We start from the raw sequence: 20,739 nt of genomic DNA, 5'->3' as shown, positions 1-20,739 counted from the left end.
GGGGGGGGGGGGGGGGGGGGGGGGGGGGGGGGGGGGGGGGGGGGGGACGGTGCATACAGAGGGTACCGTAATGTAGCGTGTAGCGCAGGGGATCACCTTTACTACAGTAGCAATCTCAATAGGGCTTATTTTGGGGGGAGGTCTTATTTTAGAGGAATCTTACACAGTAAGGGGAGGGTTTATTTTCGGGATTGGTCTTATTATCGGGGAAACACGGTACATTGCATCTCATATAAAATGGATACAAAATAAATACAAAGTGATTTGAGGGGAAAGGTACTAGCAGCTGAGGAGATCAAGAAAGACTTGGTGTGGTAAGTGGCACTTGAGCTGAGACCTAAAGGCACAGCTCCATTAAACTAGGCACAGTGACTCAAGAGAAGTGAGGAAAGGGATCGACCAGCTAACATTTTCGAAGTTCTAAGGATCCACCCTTGATCTTAATCTGGAACAGAGTGTTGAGAAAGCAAGGAAGAAGAGCACAGGGTGGTGACTAAATGTGTAAGCCAAGAGCAGATACAGAGCTGGAAGGGACTTTATATTTTGCCCATGGGAAAAATGAATTGGGACTTGTAAAGAGACTTGCCTAAGGTCACACAAATAATGAGTGGCAAAACTGGGGTGTGAATATAGGTCTTCAGATTCCATATTCAGTCTTCTTTCTACTCAGCAAGGCACCTCTATCATCACAGAACATTGTGAGCTGAAAGACAAGGCACTAAAGATATAGAATGATAAGACATAGGTTCAAATCCTACCACTGAAGCCCATTATTAGCTCTGTGATCCTCAGCACATCCCTTCACTTTTCTATACTTTCACCTCCTTATCTATAAAATTAGACTAAAAACTTCTGAAGCCCTTCCAGTTATAGACTTGTCATGTTTTTTTTCCAAACCCTCTTTGAGGGCTCTAGCCACACAAATCAATCCCGTACTGTGCAGTAGAGTGGTATGATCAGACCTGTGTTTTAGGAAAATCATGATGCTGTGGAGAACAGACTGGAGTAGGGAAAAACTTAAGGCAGGAAGCCCAAATACAGAACTGCCATGGTAGCCATATGACTAGAGAAAAGGGAAAGGGTATAATAGATGTTGTGGAAATAGAAAGGATAAAATACAGCAAGAGACCAGATTGTATAGGGTGTAAAAGAATAGTCAAGGATAAAAACAAGTCTGAAAACCTAGGAGGCTGGAAGAATGATAGTACTCTGTACATAAAGATGAGCTGTTTTGGACTGACTGAGCTTCTGATGGCTTTGGAACATCCAGTTTTCAATATCCAAAAGGCAGCTGGTGTTCAGGGGAGAAATGAGAATAGTCTAGGTGTATCAGAAAATAGATGATACTTAAACCCATGGGGTCTGACAAGGTCACCAAGAGAAAGAACATAGAGAGAGTGAAGAGAAGAAGGCCCAGGAAAGAGCGTTTTGTTATACCCACAGCTAGAGGGTATGGAGACTGAGGAGTGGTCACACAGGAAAGAGCAAAGTGTCAGAGTATATCTATGAAGAGAGGGTGGCTAAGAGTGTTCACTGTCACAGAGAAGTCAAGAATTAAGATTGAGAAAAGGTCATCAGACTTGGCAATTAAGAGATTACTGGTAACTTTGGAGAAAGCAGCTTCCATTGCATTTTGAGCATGGAAACCAAAGAACAAAATTTAGGAATGAAAAGAGAGCATGTGGAGACAAGTGAGGACAGTTTTTTCCCCTCTGTTTCAACTGTGCCAAAACTGTTAGTGCCAAAAGCTAGACAGCTAATAAACTGAATTCTGATGGACAATGGAAAAAAAAGAATTCCAGAGATTAAAGTCCTCTGTAAATATCCTGTGCCTACCTTAAAAAGTTTAAACACAGACTCTGTCTATAAGTTCCCAAAGGACAGGGACTATTCCACTTTTCTCTTTGTACCCACAGAATCTAACACAATATCTGGAACACATTAGGTATTTCATAATTGATTGATTTTTATATTGTATTTTTCCCCAATTACATGAAAAAGAATTTTTAACATTTTTTTTCAAGTTTTGAGTTCCAAATTCTATCTGCCTTCTCCCCATCTCTGAGATGGTAAACAATCTGAAATATGGTATACATGTGTAATCATGTAAAACATTACCATATTCATTATTTGTGGAAGAAAACTTAAAACTAAAAAAAAAGTAAAAAACAGTATGCTTCGGTTTGTATTCAGATGTCAACAGTTCTTTCTCTAGATGTTGATATCATTTTTCCTCATGAGTCTTTTGGGATTGTCTTAGATCACTATTATTGCTGAGAAAAGCTAAGTCATTCACAGTTGTTCATCATATAATATTGTTATTACTGTGTACAATGTTTTCCTGGTTCTGCTCACTTCACTCTGCATTAGTTCATGTAAGTCTTTCCAGGTTTCCAAGTTTTCTGAAATCACCCTGTTCACCATTTTTTTATGCACAATAATATTCTATTACAATCATATGGCACAACTTGTTCAATCATTCCCCAATTGATGGACAGGAATTTCCAACTGCTAGCTACCACAAAAAGAGCTGCTATAAGTGATTTTGTACAAATAGGTTTTTTCTCTTTTTTAAAAACTCATTGGGATATATATCTAGCAGTGATGTTGCTGGATCAAGAGATATGCACAGTTTTATAGCCCTTTGGGCACAGTTCCTAGTTGCTCTCCAGAATGTATGGATCAGTTCACAACTCCACCACCAGTGCAGTGGCCCAGTTTTCCCACATTCCTTCCACCTTTTATCATTTTCCTTTTCTGTCATATTAACCAATCTGATAGTAGTAGTACCTCAGAGCTATTTTGATTTGCATTTTTCTAATCAATAGTGACTTAGGACATTTTATTAACCGATTTGTCTGAAAAGTGCCTATTTGTATGCTTTGACCATTTATCAATTGGGGAATGACTTGTAGTCTTATAGAATTTGATTCAATTCTCTATACACTTCAAAAAATGAGGCCTTTATCAGAGATAAATTAATGTAAAAAATTTTTTCCAAGTTTTCTGCTTTCCTTCTAATTTTGTTTGTGCAAAAACTCTCTAATTACATATAATCAAAAATTATCCATTTCACATTTCACAATTTTCTCTGTATTTCATTTGGTCCTAAATTCTTCCCCTATTTATAGATCTGACAGGTAAACTATCTATGCAATTACCCATTTCATACAAATTATCCATTCATAATGTGAAATGTATCTTGTTTGGTCCTAAATTCCTCCCCTATCCATAGATCTGACAGGTAAACTATCCAAACTCTCCTAATTTACTTATAGTATCACCCTTTATATCTAAATCATCTACTATTTTGATCTTATCTTGGTATACAGAGTGAGATGTTGATCTATACCTAGTTTCTGCCATTCTACTTCTCAGTTTCACAACAATTCCTGTCAAATAATGAGTTTTTGTCCCAAAAGCTTAGATCTCTGGGTTTATCAAACACTAAATTACTATAGTCATTTTCACAACGTATTGTGTACTTAATCTATTTCAATGATCTAGCATTCTGTTTCTTGGCTAGTAACAGATTGTTTTGATTACTACGTTATAGTAAAGTTTGAGATCAGGTACAGTTAGGCCATTTTCCTTCACATTTGTTTTCATCAAGTCCCTTGATATTCTTGACCTTTTGTTCTTTCAGATGAATTTTATAAATCTTTTTTCTAGTTCTATAAAATAGTTTTGGTAGTTTGGTAGCTTGGTTGGTATGGCATTGAATGAGTAGATTAATTTAGTCAGAATCATCATTTTTATTATATTGGTTTGGCCTACCCATGAGCAATTAATATATTTCCAATTCTTTAGATGTGACCTTATTTATGTAAAAGGTATTTTGTAACTGTGTTCACATAGTTACCAGGTTTGTCTTGGCAGGTAAGTATTTTATATTGTCTACAGTTATTTTAAATGGAATTTCTCTTTCTATCTCTTGGTTGCTGGACTCTGCTGGTAATATGGAAAAAATGCTAGTGATTTATGTAGATTTATTTTATATCTTGCAACTTTGCTAGAGTTGTTAATTATTACAAGTTTTTTAGTTGATTCTCTAGCATTTTTTAAGTATACCAACATATCATTTGCAAAGTGTGATAGTTTTGTTTCTTCATTGCCTATTCTAATTCCTTCAATTTCCTTTTCTTCTCTTATTGCTATGCTTTCTAATACAATATTGAATAATAGTGATAATGATGGGCATCTTTTTTTCACCCCTTATCTTACTGAGAAAGTTTCTAGCTTATCTCCATTACAGATAATGTTTGCTGATGTTTTCAGATAAATTACTAATCATTTTAAAGCAAGTTCCATTTATTCCCATGTTCTCTAGTGCTTTTAATAGGAATGGATACTGTACCTTGTCACAGACTTTTTCTGTATCTTTTAATACAATCACATGATTTCTGTTGGTTTTTTTACTGATATGGTCAATTATGCTGATAGTTTTCCTTATCTTGAACTAGTCCTGCATTCCTGGTATAAATCCTACCCAGTCATAATGCTTAATCCTGGTTATATATTGCTGTAATCTCCTTGTTAGTATTTTATTTAAAAATTTGGCATCGATATTCGTTAGAGAAACTGATCTATAGTTTTCTTTCTCTGTTTTGGTTCTTCCTAGTTTAGGTATCAGCACCATATTTGTGTCATAAAAGTATGTGGTAGGACTCCTTAACCTATTTTTCCAAAAACTTTATATAGTATGGGGTTTAATGGTTCTAAATGTGTGGTAAAAGTTGCTTGTGGCATCTTGCCATGCAGGAATATAAACAGTTTAATAACCTTATTGAATCTCTTATGTTTTCTCTTTCTTATTTCCCTTTTCGTGTTTCTCTTGAGTCTTATATTTGAAGATCAGATTTTCTGCTCAGCTCTGGTTTTTTAATTAGGAATGCTTGAAAGTCCTCTATTTCATTAAATATCCATTTTTCCCCTGATTTAGTTTTGCTAGGTAAGTGAATTCTTCATTCTTCTTTACTTTCCAGAATATCACATTCCAAGTTCTCTGCTCCTTTAACACAGAAGCTGCTAAATCTTGTGTAATCCTGACTGTGGCTCCACAACACCTGAACAGTTTCTTTCTGGATGCTTGCAGTTATTTTCTCCTTTGCATGGGGACTCAGAAATTTGGCTAAGATATTTCTGCAATTTTTCATTTGGGGATCTCTTCCAGGTGGAGATGGTGGATTCTTTTTATTTCTATTTTGCCCTCTGGTTTAAGATATCAGGGCAGTTTTCCTTAATAATTTCTTGAATTATGATATTCCAGGCTTTTTTTCTTTTTTTATTATGGCTTTCAGGTAATTCAATAATTCTTAAAATATATCTCCTTGATCTATTTTCTAGGTCAGATGTTTTTCAAATGAGAAATTTCACCTTTTCTTCTATCTTTTCATTCATTTCTTGATATCTTATGGAGTCATTAGCTTCTGCTTTCCCAATTCTATTTTTTGAGGGATTATTTTATTCAGTGGATTTTTTTTAAGGAGCTGTTTTATTCTATAATTTTTAGATGGCTTTTTCCATTTTTTTGTACTTTTTTTTTTATCAAGCTGCTGGCTGATTTTTCATTATTCTCATTTCTTTTCCCAATTTTTCTCCTACTTCTCTTATTTGCTTTGTAAAATTCTTTTTGAGCTCTTCCAGGAGTTCTTTTAGGGCCTAAGACCAATTCACATTTTTCTTTGAGGATCCATACATAGCCATTTTGATACTATTGTCCTCTTCTAAGTTTGTGACTTGATCCTCCCTGGCACCATAGTACCTTTTTATAGTCAGGTTTGTTTTTTTGCTTTTGTTTTGGATTTTTTTTTTTATCATTTTTCTGTCTATTCTGTGACTTTTGACTTTATGTAAAAGTTGGCCTTTGTTCCTGGAGTGGAAAGGGAACTGTCTGTCCCAAATTTCTTGGGACTTGGGGTCTTGTTTCTGGCTTATACCACCCTGCTGCTAACTTGCACTGGAAAGGGAGGAAGGGCTGTGTAGGTTCCTACTAGCTTGCACTGAGGGGTCAGAGCTTTACTGTTGGCCTGCCCTGGAGGTGGGGCTTTGCTACTACTCTGCACTCAGGCTCATGAACTATAACCCCTTAATTGCCAAAACAAGTGGACTTTTCTCAATCGTTATCTTTTTTGACTTTTCTGCAGTTTTAGACTATCAATCATCCTTTTCTCCCTTCGACTCTTTTTTCCTCTATGTCTTCTGAATACTCCTCTCACTCCCAGTCTACCTACCTAATCAGTCCTCTGCTGCCTGTCCTAGGCTTTATTCTCTTTTCCCTATACTCTTATACTTCAAGATCTTATTAGCTCTCATGTATTCAGTTATCATCTCAATATGGATATATTTGTCTAGCCCTATCTCTCCTGATTTCCCATTGCATTTCCAGCTGCCTGTTAGACATCTTAATCTTGAAATCTTACAGACTGCTTAAACTCAACATGTCCAAAACTGAGCTTATTTTCCATCCCCCCCCCCCCAAACATTCTCCCTTCCTGTCAAGGATATCATCCTCCTCCCAATCACTCAGGTTTGGAATCGAGGTGGCATCCTCAATTCCTCACTTTCTCTCTGATACTTCCCACATTCAATCAGTTGCCTTGTCCTGTCATTTCTACTTTCATATCACTTCTCATACACACAACCCCTTCTCTCCTCTGACATTGCCACCACCATGATACAGGTCCTTATCACCTCATGCCTGGACTACTGCAATAATCTGCTGGTCGGTCTCTTTCTCAAGTGTCCCCCATTCCAGTCCATTTTCTACTCAGCTGTCAAATTGATTCTCCTAAAGCACAAGTCTAACACACACACACACACACACACACACACACACACACACACCCCCCACTACCACCATTATTCAGGAACCTCCAGTGGTTCTGTATTACCTCTCTAAAACCAAAAATCTTGTTTGGTTTTTAAAGTCCTTCATAACCTGGCCACTTCCTACACCTTTCCAGGCCACAGCTACTGAAGAACCAGAAAGTTCTATCAAAGTTCCGGGAACTGTCAAGTGGTTCAACATCAGAAAAGGATATATCATTTTATCTGTGGAAATGGCATTAAAGAAGAGGCATTAACATCTACTTTGCTGCTGCACCCTAAAGACCATGGGACCTTTCCACTTGATTTGATGTGTAGCTAAAACTTTCCATGGGTGTTGTCATCCACTATTGAAATATGAGTTCCTTGACAGTGGGTACTAATTTTTTCTTCATTTGTATCATCAATTCTTAGCACAGTACTCTGATATAGCAAGTCCTTGATAAAGGCTATTCCTTCATTCACTAAGCATTTTTACACCTTACTCATCCCCATATTCTCTGTTATTCATTGACATTGGCCTTCTTGCTGTTCCTCAAACAAGACACTCCATCTCTCGATTCTGAACATTTTCTTTTTTTTTTTTTTGATTCTGAACATTTTCACTGGCTGTCTCCTCCTCCTCCCTTCGCCATGCCTGAAATTCTCATTTACACCTTCTGGCTTCCCTGGTTTCCTCCAAGTCTCAGATAAAGTCCCAAGACTTTCATGTGGTAAGGGACCTTTCCCGATCCCCTTTCATGCTAGTGCCATCCCTCTGAAGTCACCTTCTATCTATCCTGTATACAATTTGTTTGTACAAAACTGCTTCCCCTCCATTAGACTGTGAGGTCCTTAAGAGTATGAACTGGTTTCTGCCTTTCTTTGTATCCTGAGCAGTGACTCGTTTACAGGAGTCTCTTAAAAGATGTTTGTTGACATGACTTCCTCAGCTCAAACTACCACTTTGTGGGATGCTCAGACCAGGCTTTCTTCACTACTGGCTCCACTCCTCATCCTCCTAAATATTCTACCATTTCACCAGCAGCTTCCTCCCTAAAAGTACTAAGTTCCATTCTCCTGGCTGTTAAGTCTCTGGTCTAGACAATCATTTCAGGCAACACCCAGGCCAATCTCCCTTCACTCCTGGCTCAACTCCTCTCTCTCCCAATTTCTCAACCTTCTGGCCAGCAGCCTTACCTTCACCCAGGTGCCCTTTTCTATACCTATGCTGCCTGCCAGTTTTTATGTGTTATCTTCCCTCATTAGCATGTAAGCTCCACGACTGCACAGTCTATCTTTCTGTTTGTCTGTGTAGTTGTATCCTCAGAGCTTGGTACAGAGTCTGGAACATAACAAGTGTTTAACAAAAGCAATTAGGTAACACAGTGGATATAGCGCTGGGCCTAGAATAGGGAAGACCTGAATTGAAATTTGGCCTCAGACACTTCTTAGCTATGTCAGATAGGCAAGTCACTGGTTTGCCTCAGTTTCCCAAAATGTAGAGGGGAATAATAACAGCATCTACCTTCCAGGGTTTTTGAGAAGATCAAATGACATCATATTTGTAAAGCACTAAGTATAGTCCCTAAAACATAGTAGGTCCTTAATAAATGCTTATTTTCTCCCTTCCTTAATAAATGTTTTCTCTCTCCATTAATGACTTTCTCTATGCCTATAAACATGCTTAAATCTGCAACCTTGAGAAATCTTTCATTTAACCTGTTAACTCATCAATGGCATCACATTAGCCTGCCTTTCACTATAAAACTTCAACAAATGAGTTTATACTTGATACCTCCCTCTTCTTACTACTCATTCCTCAAACTCCTGTAGTCTACATTTCCAATCTTTAAACGATATCTAATGAAAGTTTTTTTTTTTTTTCAAAAACCATGTCCCAATCAGAGAATCTCCAAATCACCAAATAGATGGCCTTTTTTCATTCCTAAGCTATTATACCAGGGGTGAGGAACCTGTGGCCTTGAGGCCACATGTGGCCCTCTAGGCCCTCAAGTGTGGCCCTTTGAATCCCAACTTCACAACACAAATCCCCTTAATAAAAGGATTTGTGTTGTAAAACTTGGACTCAGTCAAAAGGTCGCACCCAAAGACCTAGAAGGCTACATATGGCCCCACTGTAGGTTCTCCACCCTGTTTATATCCTGCTTTCAACACCTGACATTATGGCCACTCCTTTCCTCAAATCTCTTCCCTTAGTGTCTTCAACAACTACACTGTCATAGAAACCTTCATCTCTCTCTGACCTTTCTATTTTTCCCTGTTCCATTTTTTTCTACCTGTCCCATAGATAAATATGGAGTCCACAACTAAACGTCAAGCATCTGATGTTTCCTCTAGAATTGAAGAAAAATTCCTTGGTAAGATTATCTTTTTAAACCTTCAATTACCTTTATATACACGACTCCTATATCTATATGTCTAGCTATGAACTCTTTTCTAAACTTCATTCTTGCATCTCAAATGTCAGCTAATTCTCCACCAGTATGCTCCACTATCAATAAAAATTCAATGTGCTGAAAGCCACACTCGTTTTCTTTCCCCTCAAAATAACCTCCATTCAAACTCAACTTCAAGCTCTTAAATTCTATGAATAAGATGTAATGAATCTTATCTTAAGAAAGGAATTTGATTTGAGTCAATATTGGGCAGTTTCTAGTCTATGTCTAAAATTGAAACCAAAATTTTCCCTTTGCACCTGACCTTTCTGTGGATTTTCTTCATTCCTTCTTTTTTTTTTTCTTTCCCTTCTTCCTTCCTTCCTTCCAATTTCTATTATTAGTACCACCACCATCCCAGTCAGGAAACTGAAAATCACAGTAATCTTTAACTGCTTCTTCATCCTCTATATCACATCAGCCACAAAATCCATTCTATTGTTCCTCTGCTTCTATTTCTTCCCTTTCTCAATGGTACTAAATTAATTCAGTCTCAGGATCACAGTATTATAGATTTAGAGCTGGAAAAGTTCTTTGATTATCTAGTCTAAACTCCTCTCCATCCCATTTTATGGATAAGGAAAATGAGGTCCAGAAGTTAAGGGACTTACCCAAGGTCACACAAATAGGAACAGAGCTGTGATTTGGATCTAAGTCCTCTAACTCATAATATTCTTTTCATTGCATATTGCCCCTTTCTAATTGGTCTCCCTATACTCAGTCTCTCCCCACTCTAATCTAGCCTGCATACAGCTAGCACTAATTTTCCAAAATGTCACTCTATGTGATTCCACTGCCCAAAATCCACCAATGGCACCCAACTACATATTTGACAAAACTCAAGCATCAACACTACACTCAACAATATACCATACTAATCAAGAGTCTCTACAATCTAACCGCAACTTGTCTATCTTGCCTTATCTCCCACTGTTCCCTCATATAAATTTCATTCTTTTGCAAAAATGTTTCAATTGTCACTATCCAAATGCATCTTGCATTTCCCCATTATCAAGTTTTTGCTGAGTCCTGGTCATCTGAAATGTCCCTCTCATTGTGTTCATTGGGAAGTCTTTGTGTTTCACTGGAACAGCCACTGAAAACTTATTATCTCCATGCCACCACAGGACATCAGTAGAGACTGGTCCCTGTACTTATATTTCTAATCCTAGTTAGCTGCCATATTTATGATAAGCTGAAAGGGCCTTTGGAAGACAAGGTGTCCAAACTCCTAATTTTACAGATGAAGAAACTGAGAGATGGAGAAGTTAGGTGATTTGTCCAAGGGCACATAGGTAAGCAACAGCAGGGCTACAATTCCATCTCAGGTTTTCCAGCTCCAAATTCATTGTTCTTTCCACCATGCTAAATAACCTATCTTCAGATTTATTCTTTGCCCAGTAAGATGACATTACTGCCTCTCACTACCAGCTTTTCTCAAGACCACATATGGCCCTGCTTGCCACTTTGTTAATGCACTTTTAATATTATTTTCCATCAGTTACCTGTATATGTGTCTTATGCCCCATCTGACAATAAACCTGTAAAGATGATGACCATATTATATATAAACTTTGTATTTTTCCTGTCCTCTGCTCCCAGGGCCTAGCATATAGTTCTTCACACATTAGTAATTCAATTAATAGCTGCCTAAATGAATCAATAGCAAATGTACTTTGAGTTATTTTTCCTCAAGTTGTTCTGATGCTTTTGTACTGATCAAACCAGTTCTCTAACTAGTGTCTTTATACATAGATTAATACACATACTTGTGTGTATGTGTACACACATACATATATAAATACAAGCACTCTACAAAGATAGTCTGGCTTTATTTTATTTATTTATTTATTTTGCCTTTTGGAAGGCAATTGCGGTTAAGTAACTTGCCCAAAGTTACACGGCTAGGTTTTGTGTGTGTGTGTGTGTGTGTGTGTGTGTGTGTGTGTGTGTGAGGCCTGATCTGAACCCAGGTCCTTCTGATTCTGGGGTCGGCACTTTACTCACTGCTACACCTACCCCCAGTCTGGCTTTAATAATGATCAATGACTTGCATGTAACAAGGCTCTCAGTTAAGGGTTGGATCTTCAGTCTATGATTATGATACAAAGATCAGAGAATTAATGATTTCATCTTCATTATCATCTGCTCTAACTATGTGAGCTAACCAGTCATGCAAAAATCTACCTACTAAAAAGATATCAAAAAGTTTTAGGCCTCACATGAAACTGGCTGAGGATCATGTGATCAAGTCACAATATCTGTGGAAGGTGAGAACTGAGAAACAGGTTACCCAAGACAGCTTAAGTCCCACATACATAAATATTTAAGTAAATGGAGGCTAATCTTACACATTGCAGTAAACAATTCTATTTTACAGTTTAAAATAAGAGCTTATTTTGAATTTTATTTTGGTCATCTCTTTACATGGACACATGAGACTGAATACTATCTAGCCCAACTCAAGACACTACCTCTGCTTACTACCATATCACTCATTAAGGATATCACCCTACACAAGATCAAACTACCACAGGCAATCTGCTAATATCATCTTAACTTTATTTTCCCCATCCATATACTAAGTTATCTCATATATGATAGGTAAATCAACTTCATGTATTAGCCACACAAGAAAACAGAATGTAATATAAGCTATTTCATTTGTTATATATTGTTCAAAGGCATAATATAAAATATATAATAAAAACTAAATGTTAGATGAAATTTTCTAGAGAACATTAACTTTTACATTTCCTGAGATTTTAATTTGTAATTATTCCTTTTTCATTAATAAAGACCATCTTCCTAATGTATTCTAGTAAAACAGACTAGGTACAGTATGTGTAGAGGTTTGACACTGGGAATGGAAAGAAAATCAAGATGTCAAAGAGCTGGGTCATACAAAAGCATCAATAGGAATAGCTATCACAAAGAAAGGAAACTGGCACTTGCTCAATGCTACTCTTATTTTGAAGCAGCACAGTGGCATGATGGAGAGTGCTGGGCCTGGAAACAGAAAGACCTGAGTTCAAACCTAACATCAAACACTTCCTAGCTGTGTGATTCTGGGAATATCACATAACTTCTCCTTGTTTCAGTTTCCCCAATTGTAAAATGGAGATAATACCACCCACCTCACAGGGCTGTTGTGAGGATCAGATGAAATAATATTTGTAAAGGCTTAGCATAGTGTCGTGCACAGAGTAGGAACTAAGTTTATTTCCCTTCTCTTCTGGTATGATAGTCTAAACTCTCAAGTGCCCATAGGGTAAATGGACGATTTGGGGAGAAAAATGATGTTTTATATGGAAAGAACACTTTATTGGGAGTATTCAGACCTCTGCCATTTTCTAGCCATCTGACCTCAGGGAAGTCAAAGTCTGTTAGGTTTCAGTTTCCTCATATGTAAAATTAAATGGATAGATTCTCTTTCATCACTAACATCTCATAATTCTAAATCTAATTTCAGCTTGCCAGAAGGGTTCATGCTAAAACAAGATAACAGTTGGAGATTAAAAATAAAAATAAAAAGATTAAGTCTTATTATTTTTCCAGACCCTCAAAAGTGTTTCAATTTAGGTGGCCAACAAACATACACCATCACCAATTAATACAAAAGCAGTTCTGAGCGAATAGAGCACCGGCCCTGAGTTCAAATCCGGGCTCAGACACTTAACACAAAAACAAGGCCGTGTGACCTTGAGCAAATCACTTACCCCCAACTGCCCTTCCTTCCCCCTCCAAAAAAAGAAAAAAAAAAGTTCTGATATCAAAATTTTGCTCTGTTTGGATATTTCTTCAGATACCTTTCTGTAAAAAATTTTTGAGAATAAGAAACAAATAATTCTTCAAAAAAGATTCTTTTTACTATTAAAAGGGATATAAAACTGTATACTATAAAATGGAATTGTTATTAATTGCTAAAGAGCAATTCAGGTATGAATAATTAATAAAATGCATCAGGCTAATCAGTTATTCTAATATGAATCTTCATGAATATAAAAGTATATGAGAAATCACTGTAGGTGGTTTAAATATCTATATATGTAGTATAAATACCCAAAGATTAAATGTCATCTGCCTTATTTTCTAGAAGTGGAATGCTTTATGTATAATGTAGTTTCAAACCACTTTTTTTCTTAGGAGATTTACTGTTACACAGTTATGGGAAGATGCTATTCCATCATGTTACTCTCTTTAAAATGCTCTCACATTTAGATATAATTAAACAAGTAAATTCCTGAAAGTCAGTTGGAGAGGCTGATCTCTAAACAATGTATATAACCTCTCATTCTATTCTAAGCAGCTTTACACAAAGAATTCTTCAAGAGAAGAAAAATGTAAATCCTTGATAATGGGACATTTACCATTCTCATCCCTTCATCAAGTTTAACTCTCTACCCCTATCCTTATATGTGCTAGGAAATGCTTCCATACAACCTGAAAAATAATGAAAACTTCTCCCAAGAGCTAAAAAAATTTCAATTTAGGGGCGAGTAAAGCACCGGCCCCAGAGTCAGGAGGACCGAGTTTGGTTCCAGCCTCAGACACTTAACACACACACACACACACACACACACACACACACACACACACACTAGCTGTGCAGCCTTGGGCAAGTTACTTAACCCCAATTGCCTTCCAAAAGGCCAAAAAAAAAAAAAGCCTTCAATTTAACTAATTTTCATGTTTTAAAAATCAAAGATTGCAATCTAAAGATTTTCACCCTTGGCAAACAGTAAGTGGGAAGCTTCCTTCTAAAAAGCCATGACATAAACAGAATTCAAATTGAAGAGCATTTAGAGATATTATCCTTTAAAAATGATACTGGCCAGGAAAATTCATTCCATAAAAACTAGAATTATTTCTTTTTTATGTTTTACATACTATTTATTTAACAAGAATGAATAAAAGAATAAGAAGGTAAGGGATTGAGGAGGGAATGTAGAGAAGTTTAACAGAGATATCTAAAGAGAAATGCCAATTATTTCTTTGAAAAAATAACTCGAACTAAATTATATTTATCATGAACAAAGAAACAACTCCATGTGAAGTGTCTAGATTTAGGAACTATCTTGCTAGCATTAACACGTTCTAGCTAGCATTAACATGTTCTATTCTCAAAAGGTTCAGCACACAGCTACATCACATCTGGTGAGTCTGAAAATCTGCTTTTCAAAGAGAAGTTCATATGTTTTCCTTATAATAGTTGTTTTAGATACTGGGAGTCTTTTTCTCTTTATAGATCTCCCCTTTCACTTTTACAACTGAGTTATATATATTCTTCTGTCAAGTTCCCTAGAATATGAATACTTTAAAGTCAGGAAATGAAGAGATAAAAATAAAAAGGGACCATATCAAATTATCTGAAAAAGTTTCTTAGATCAGAATTAGATTTTGAGAGGTGAGATCCAAAAAGGAAAGCTTTCCATTCTAAGATACAGTGTTTGGGACTGCTGTCAGAGCCTAAAATGTGTGACCTTCCACTACAACTAATTATTGTTATAACCATAATAACAAGTTGTTAGTACTCTCAATATCCTAAAATTATTCTGTATTTATTTATCTGTGTTAATACTGTATCTTTTAGTAAAATGTAGGCTCCTTAAGAACAGAAAGCAATCCTTTTGTCATTACACCCCCAGCATTAGTCACCTTGTTCTCAACATAGCGTATACCTACCACTTGAACAGCAATTTTTTTTTAAGGAATTACAGGAGCAGGAAATGAAAAAATGGTTCACAATTATAGATAGAGGAGGTTCACTATAGAGTATCACAGATGACAAAACTGAAAATTTTCATTATATGAAACTGAAAAATTGCATCAAAAAAAGGAAGTTAAAATTCTAAGGTAAACTTAAAAGGGAGGGAAAATTTTGTACGTTTCTCTGATAATGGTCTATTATTCAAGAATTCAGAGGCAGCATGGCATAGTTAATAGGGAAATAGGGTCAAAACCAAGAAGAACTAGGTTCAAATCTTGCCCTGACAATGTATCCCCTGGCAAGTCACATAACCTATCAGTGCCCCTTGAAGACTATAAATTGAAGAGAAAGTGCTAACCTGAATTGGTAAAGGAAGCTTCTTCATCTGGGAGTTTTACCGACCAATGAATTCCCAGGTCTGATCCTATGCCTCTCCAAGATATTCAAATATACAAAAGTCTAAGATTTTAGGGACATGCCCTGCCCTGCTTAAGAAGGACAGCCATTACCTAATAGATAAATGCTCAAAGGATACAAATTGGCAGTTCTCAAAGGAAGAAATCCAAGCTATCAACTGACATCTGAAAAAAAATGCTCCAAATATCAGAGAAATGCAAATTAAAGTAACTCTAAGGTTCTACCTCATATCCATCAGATTGGCAATGAGGACAAAAAGAAGAAGAGAGTAGCTGGAGAAGCTATGGAAAGATAGACACACTAATGCACGACTGACGGAGCGGTGAATTTGGTCCAGAGAGTCTGCAAAGCAATTTGGAACTATGCTTTAAAAAAAAAAGGTGATAAAATGTGCATTAGCCTTAACCCAGCAAAAGAGGAAAAGGTGGGGTGGGCCAGGTGGCGCAGTGAATAAGAGCGCCGGCCGATACTTGGCACCCACACAAAAAATAACTGGCCGTGTAACCTTGAGCAAGTTACTTAACCCCAATTGCTTTAAAAAAAAAAAAAAAGAGGAAAAGGGCCCATAGGTGTAATAGTATTTATGGCAACACTTTTGTAGTGGCAAAGAACTAGATACTAAGTGGGTAGCCAATCAATTAGGGAATGGGCTGAACAAATTATGGTATACAGATGCATAAAAGATACAATAAAAGATTACTATGTCATAAAAAACTATAAAATGAATGATTTCAGAGAAACCTAGGAGGCCTTGTATGAACTGATAAGAGTAACAACATTAAATATCCAAATAACTTTGTAAGACTTTAGAATTGTAATCTATGCAATGACCAAAGACAACTCTAGAAGACACATAAAAGACATTCCTCACCTCATGAGAGAGAAGTGATATAGTCAACATGTAGAATGAAACATACGTTTTTAGACATGGCCAATGTATGGATTTCTTTTGTTTCACTGGAGTTCCCTCACCTTCCTATTAGAGGAAGACTGAAAGAGAGGTAAAAACTTAGTGACAGCTATTAGTGGTACCCCCCTAAAGCTGATCACTTATGCACTTTTAAATGCAAAGAAGAAAAAAGTAATAAATTCAGAAGGAAATATGTATAAGCAAGACAATTTTTAAAGTTACATGTAATCCTCTTTTTCTATTCTACTTTGTATAGGGAAATGTTCTTTTGGGGGCATCTGTTAAGCTCACTAAATTTTTTTTAACAATGTAAAACAGAAATCTGTTAGGGTGAGCAATATATGAACATTTTATTTAGTTAATATGTAGAATGGCAGGTATATGCTATAATTATGCTCTACTTTTTTTTTCTTGGAGGGGGGAAGGCAAGGCAATTGGGGTTAAGTGACTTGTCCAAGGTCACACAGCTAGCAAATGTGCTCTAATCACTGTGCCACCTAGCTGCCCCTATGCTCTACTTTTAAAAAGCACCTATACTTCTTTTTAAACTCATAATATAGGACAAACAATATTATATAGTTTTTAGAAATAATTCTGTAACCTATATTCAGGAAATACTTGGTACCAGAGGAAATTTTCTTAATCTCTGAATTTTTTTGCCCATCAGAACCTATTTTACCAAAACAAGTAGCCATGCCCACTTCAATATACTCATTGTCTTCTCTACACTAAGAAAACAAACCAGCAGATTTCTGAAACAAAGTATTTTGTTTTATTAATCACTTAACTCTTAAATTTCTGATTTGTGACAGCTGTCAGTGATTTTTTGACACATTAGTCCTTCTAGTTGGGGAGAGGCCACTATTTGGCAAATAGGACTGAACAATTTTGCCAGAAGCAGCAGAAAGGATTCACGCTTTTTAAAAAGTAAACAGACCCCTGGCTATGTGCAAACCTAGCCGAAGGCTATGAAATTTAGGAATTTAAATGGATTATTTTCTATGTTCACAGACAAAATATCAGGATGCAATCTGTACTTACGACATCAGTGGCATCTACTCCTTTTTCATTCAGTTATGTTCAATAATTACTCCCTTTCTTGCTGTTCAATCATTTCAGGTGTGTCTGACTTTTCATGACATCAGCTGGGATTCTCTTGGCAAAGATACTGGAGTGGTTTGCCATTTCCTTCTCCAGCTTATTTTACAAATGAGGAAACGGAGACAAAGTTAAGTGACTTGCCCAGGGTCACACAGCTAGTAAGTGTCAGAGGTCATATGTCTGAACTCAGGTCTTCCTGACTCCAGGCCTGGCACTCTATTCATTGGGCCACAAGCTGCCTCTCCCTGTCTCTCCCTCATCTTCAATTCCTCTTTCTACTGGTGCTTTCTCTTCCTACATATAAATATGCTTAGGTCTCTATCCTAAAAAATATCTCCCCTTCAGTATGCCATTCCTCAACATATCGACAAAGGGGTGTGGTGTGTGTGTGTGTGTGTGTGTTTATGAAGTCTTTTCTCCAATACTAAGCTTCTAAAAAAATGGTCTACACTGGCTTCCTCTATGTCAAATGTCCTCTAATCTGGCTTTCATACCCACTGTTCTGTTCTAATAAAACAACTCTTCCCAAGATAGCCTGCAGACCCCTATCAATCAAATGACCTTTTTCCAATTCTAATCTGTCTACCCATTTATGAATATCTGGAACAGTTGCTTTTCTCCACTTTTTTTATTATTTTCTTTCCTAGACTTCTGTTCTCTTGGTTCTCCCATGTTTGACTGTCCTCCTCAGTCTCCTTCACTTATCACTATTCCTCCTCCCACATCCTTTATATCACCTCTATGTAGATGACTACCAAAATGAAATATTCAAGCCTGATCTGTTCCCTGAGCTCCTGCACCTCTTTCCCAACTCTCAAATTAAACATCTCCATCTGGTTTTATCAACAGCACCTTTAACTCAACATATCCAAAACAGAATCCATCCTGTTCCCCCTGAAACCTTCTCTTCCTCCCAATTTCTACCAAGGGCATCATTATCCTCTAAATGTCTGAATCATCTTTGATTTGTTGCCTTACTTCCTACACTGCACCAGCTGCCAAATCCTATTGATTTTATCTTAGTATCATCTCTTCATAAATGCCTTCTCATTACCACACATACTGCCACCACCCTAGTTCAAGTTTCTATGATCCATAAGCACTACTCTAGTAGTCTCTTAGTTTCCCTGGTCTCCACAGTCACTTCTAAAATCCATACTTCATGCATTTTCTGAACTAAACCTTCTAATACCATATCACTACTCTGTCCAAAAACCTTCAATGGCTCTCTAAAGCTCAAGGGATGAAACATAAACTCCTGACCATGACATTTAAACACTTGCAGCCCTATTCCACATGTACTGTCCACATTCACACAGTCATATCCCACCCAGCAGCTCTCTGATTTCATTTTGCCCTCACCAACCCCTAGGCATTTATATAAGACGTCCCCATGACTAGAATGCAATTTTGGTTAGATCTAATTCTTTCCTTCCTTCAAGATCCACCTCACATGACACCTTGATGACGCTTTCACTGATATAAAATTTAATATGATTTGGTATCATTTTTGTAAAAAATGTTGTCTGAATTTTTCCTTTACCTGGATATCACCTTCAACCTTGTATTATATGTATCTGCATTCAAATCTGTGACTGTATTATCAGATTACAGCTCCTTGAGAAGTTAAGAGAGTGTCAGAGTAGAAAAAAAAATACTGGAACTAACAAGAACTTATTTCCACTGCCAACTGAATTTAGGACCTTGGGGGAAATCATTTAATTAATAAACCTTATAACATTAATGTCTACTATTTATGCTCCTTTAATAAATTTTAATTTATAATCATTAACTATTTAAAAACTCAAAAGAAACATGGAATTGTCACATACAAACCACAATGGTTAAGCAGGATGTCCAAGAGAATTATCTTTAACTTTCCCATGAGAAGACTCTTCATAACTGAAATTAAAATGGCTAATTTAGGCAACTCAGCCTTTGATAAGTACTATTTCATTTAGGGCATTTAAATAATGTGCTGAGGATATACAGCAAATGAGGAACAGAAGACAAACATCAGTTCAAACAAAACAGGTTTTACTTAACTCCTGTTAGGAAATTAAGGAACCAGGAGAGAAGCACCGTGGACGACATCTGAATGAAGATCAACTGAGGGTGAAACAAATGCAGTTTTGCCATCAGAGCATTAGAGCCCACTTGGACAGAAACACTTACTAAATGAGGATTGTAGAAAAGAGATCACAAGTTAAACAAAGAAACATGACATAATAGTGATGGTTAGTGGACTTCAAAGTAACCCAACATCTACTAGAGCTTTTAATTTGCCAAGAGAAGAACTGCTAATAACTGTGTGGATTGCCTTAATAATAATAATGATAGTAACTTCAACTTTCAAGAGGTAGATACTTAGATAGACTCTCATCAACAAAGGATTTTGCTAGGGTGGAAAAAGAAAGAAACCATGAGAAGAAAGTAACTATTCCTTTTCTAGAATTTCTGACAGAGAAGAAAAAGAAAGTCAGGCAGAGTGTGACATGTACCCTAGATTTTGGGGAAGCAAGTTTCCAGGATTCTATACATTAAAATTCTAAAGGGACGATATCCCAGGAAGTATAGGAAACTTTTAAGAATGAAATTCTGAAGACGTAAAGAGAAACAATTCCAATGATAAAGAAAAATGAGAGGTTTCCAGGGAGATGGATATGAATGCATAGAAAACTCACCAGCTAACTTAAAATTTTTTAAGATATTCAGAGAAGAACTAAGGACAGATAAGAGGAAAAGATGAGTATAAGAGTATGGTACAGTTAATTAATTAATAAGAATTTATTATATACCTACTCTATGCTGGGCACTGTGCTGGACAATGGAGAGAGACAAAAATGGAACAATCCCTGTCCTCAAGGAATTTACATTTCATTCAGGAAAACAAACATGTAGATAAATGAGTACACACAAAATGAAGAGAAGGTGAATTTTTGCAGTGAAGAGCACCAACAGATTGGGAAATCAGGAAAAGCTTTACTTAGAAGGTATCCCTTGAACACAAATTCTATAAAAACAGTATTATGAGTGCTATAGTCAGAATAAGTTGAGGCTGATGAGGAGACTGAGGATAACAAAGTTATTAAAGCTGTCCTGTGGGCATGTAAGAAGCTAAAAGTATAAATAGCCTCATTATTTGAAATGGATGGAATGATAAATGACAGGAGAAAACAGAGCTGCTCAGTTCTTTTTTTTTTTGCTTCTGTTTTCTCTGCCATGGGGAATGACTTTTGGAAAAGAAAGAACAAAATAAAATGGCAGAAATAGTTGATATCAATCCAAGGTTAAGTAAAGAATAAGGAAGCACCAGTTTGTCCTTCATGAATTCA

General features: G+C 36.6%; 1 protein-coding gene across 4 annotated transcripts in view; it reads right to left on the bottom strand.

Moving 5' to 3' along the window:
- The window catches only part of OSBPL8 (oxysterol binding protein like 8), a 206,571-nt gene that overhangs the window by 120,748 nt on the left and 65,084 nt on the right, over positions 1-20,739 (bottom strand). The gene's annotated exons all lie outside the window — the stretch shown is intronic.

This window comes from Petaurus breviceps, unplaced genomic scaffold (assembly GCF_028583685.1).
Source record: "Petaurus breviceps papuanus isolate PSGF00001 unplaced genomic scaffold, PetGlider_PUasm1.0 221, whole genome shotgun sequence".
NCBI lineage: Eukaryota > Metazoa > Chordata > Mammalia > Diprotodontia > Petauridae > Petaurus > Petaurus breviceps.
The sequence above is the reverse complement of the archived record's forward strand: the minus strand, read 5'-3'. Positions and strand labels throughout refer to the sequence as shown.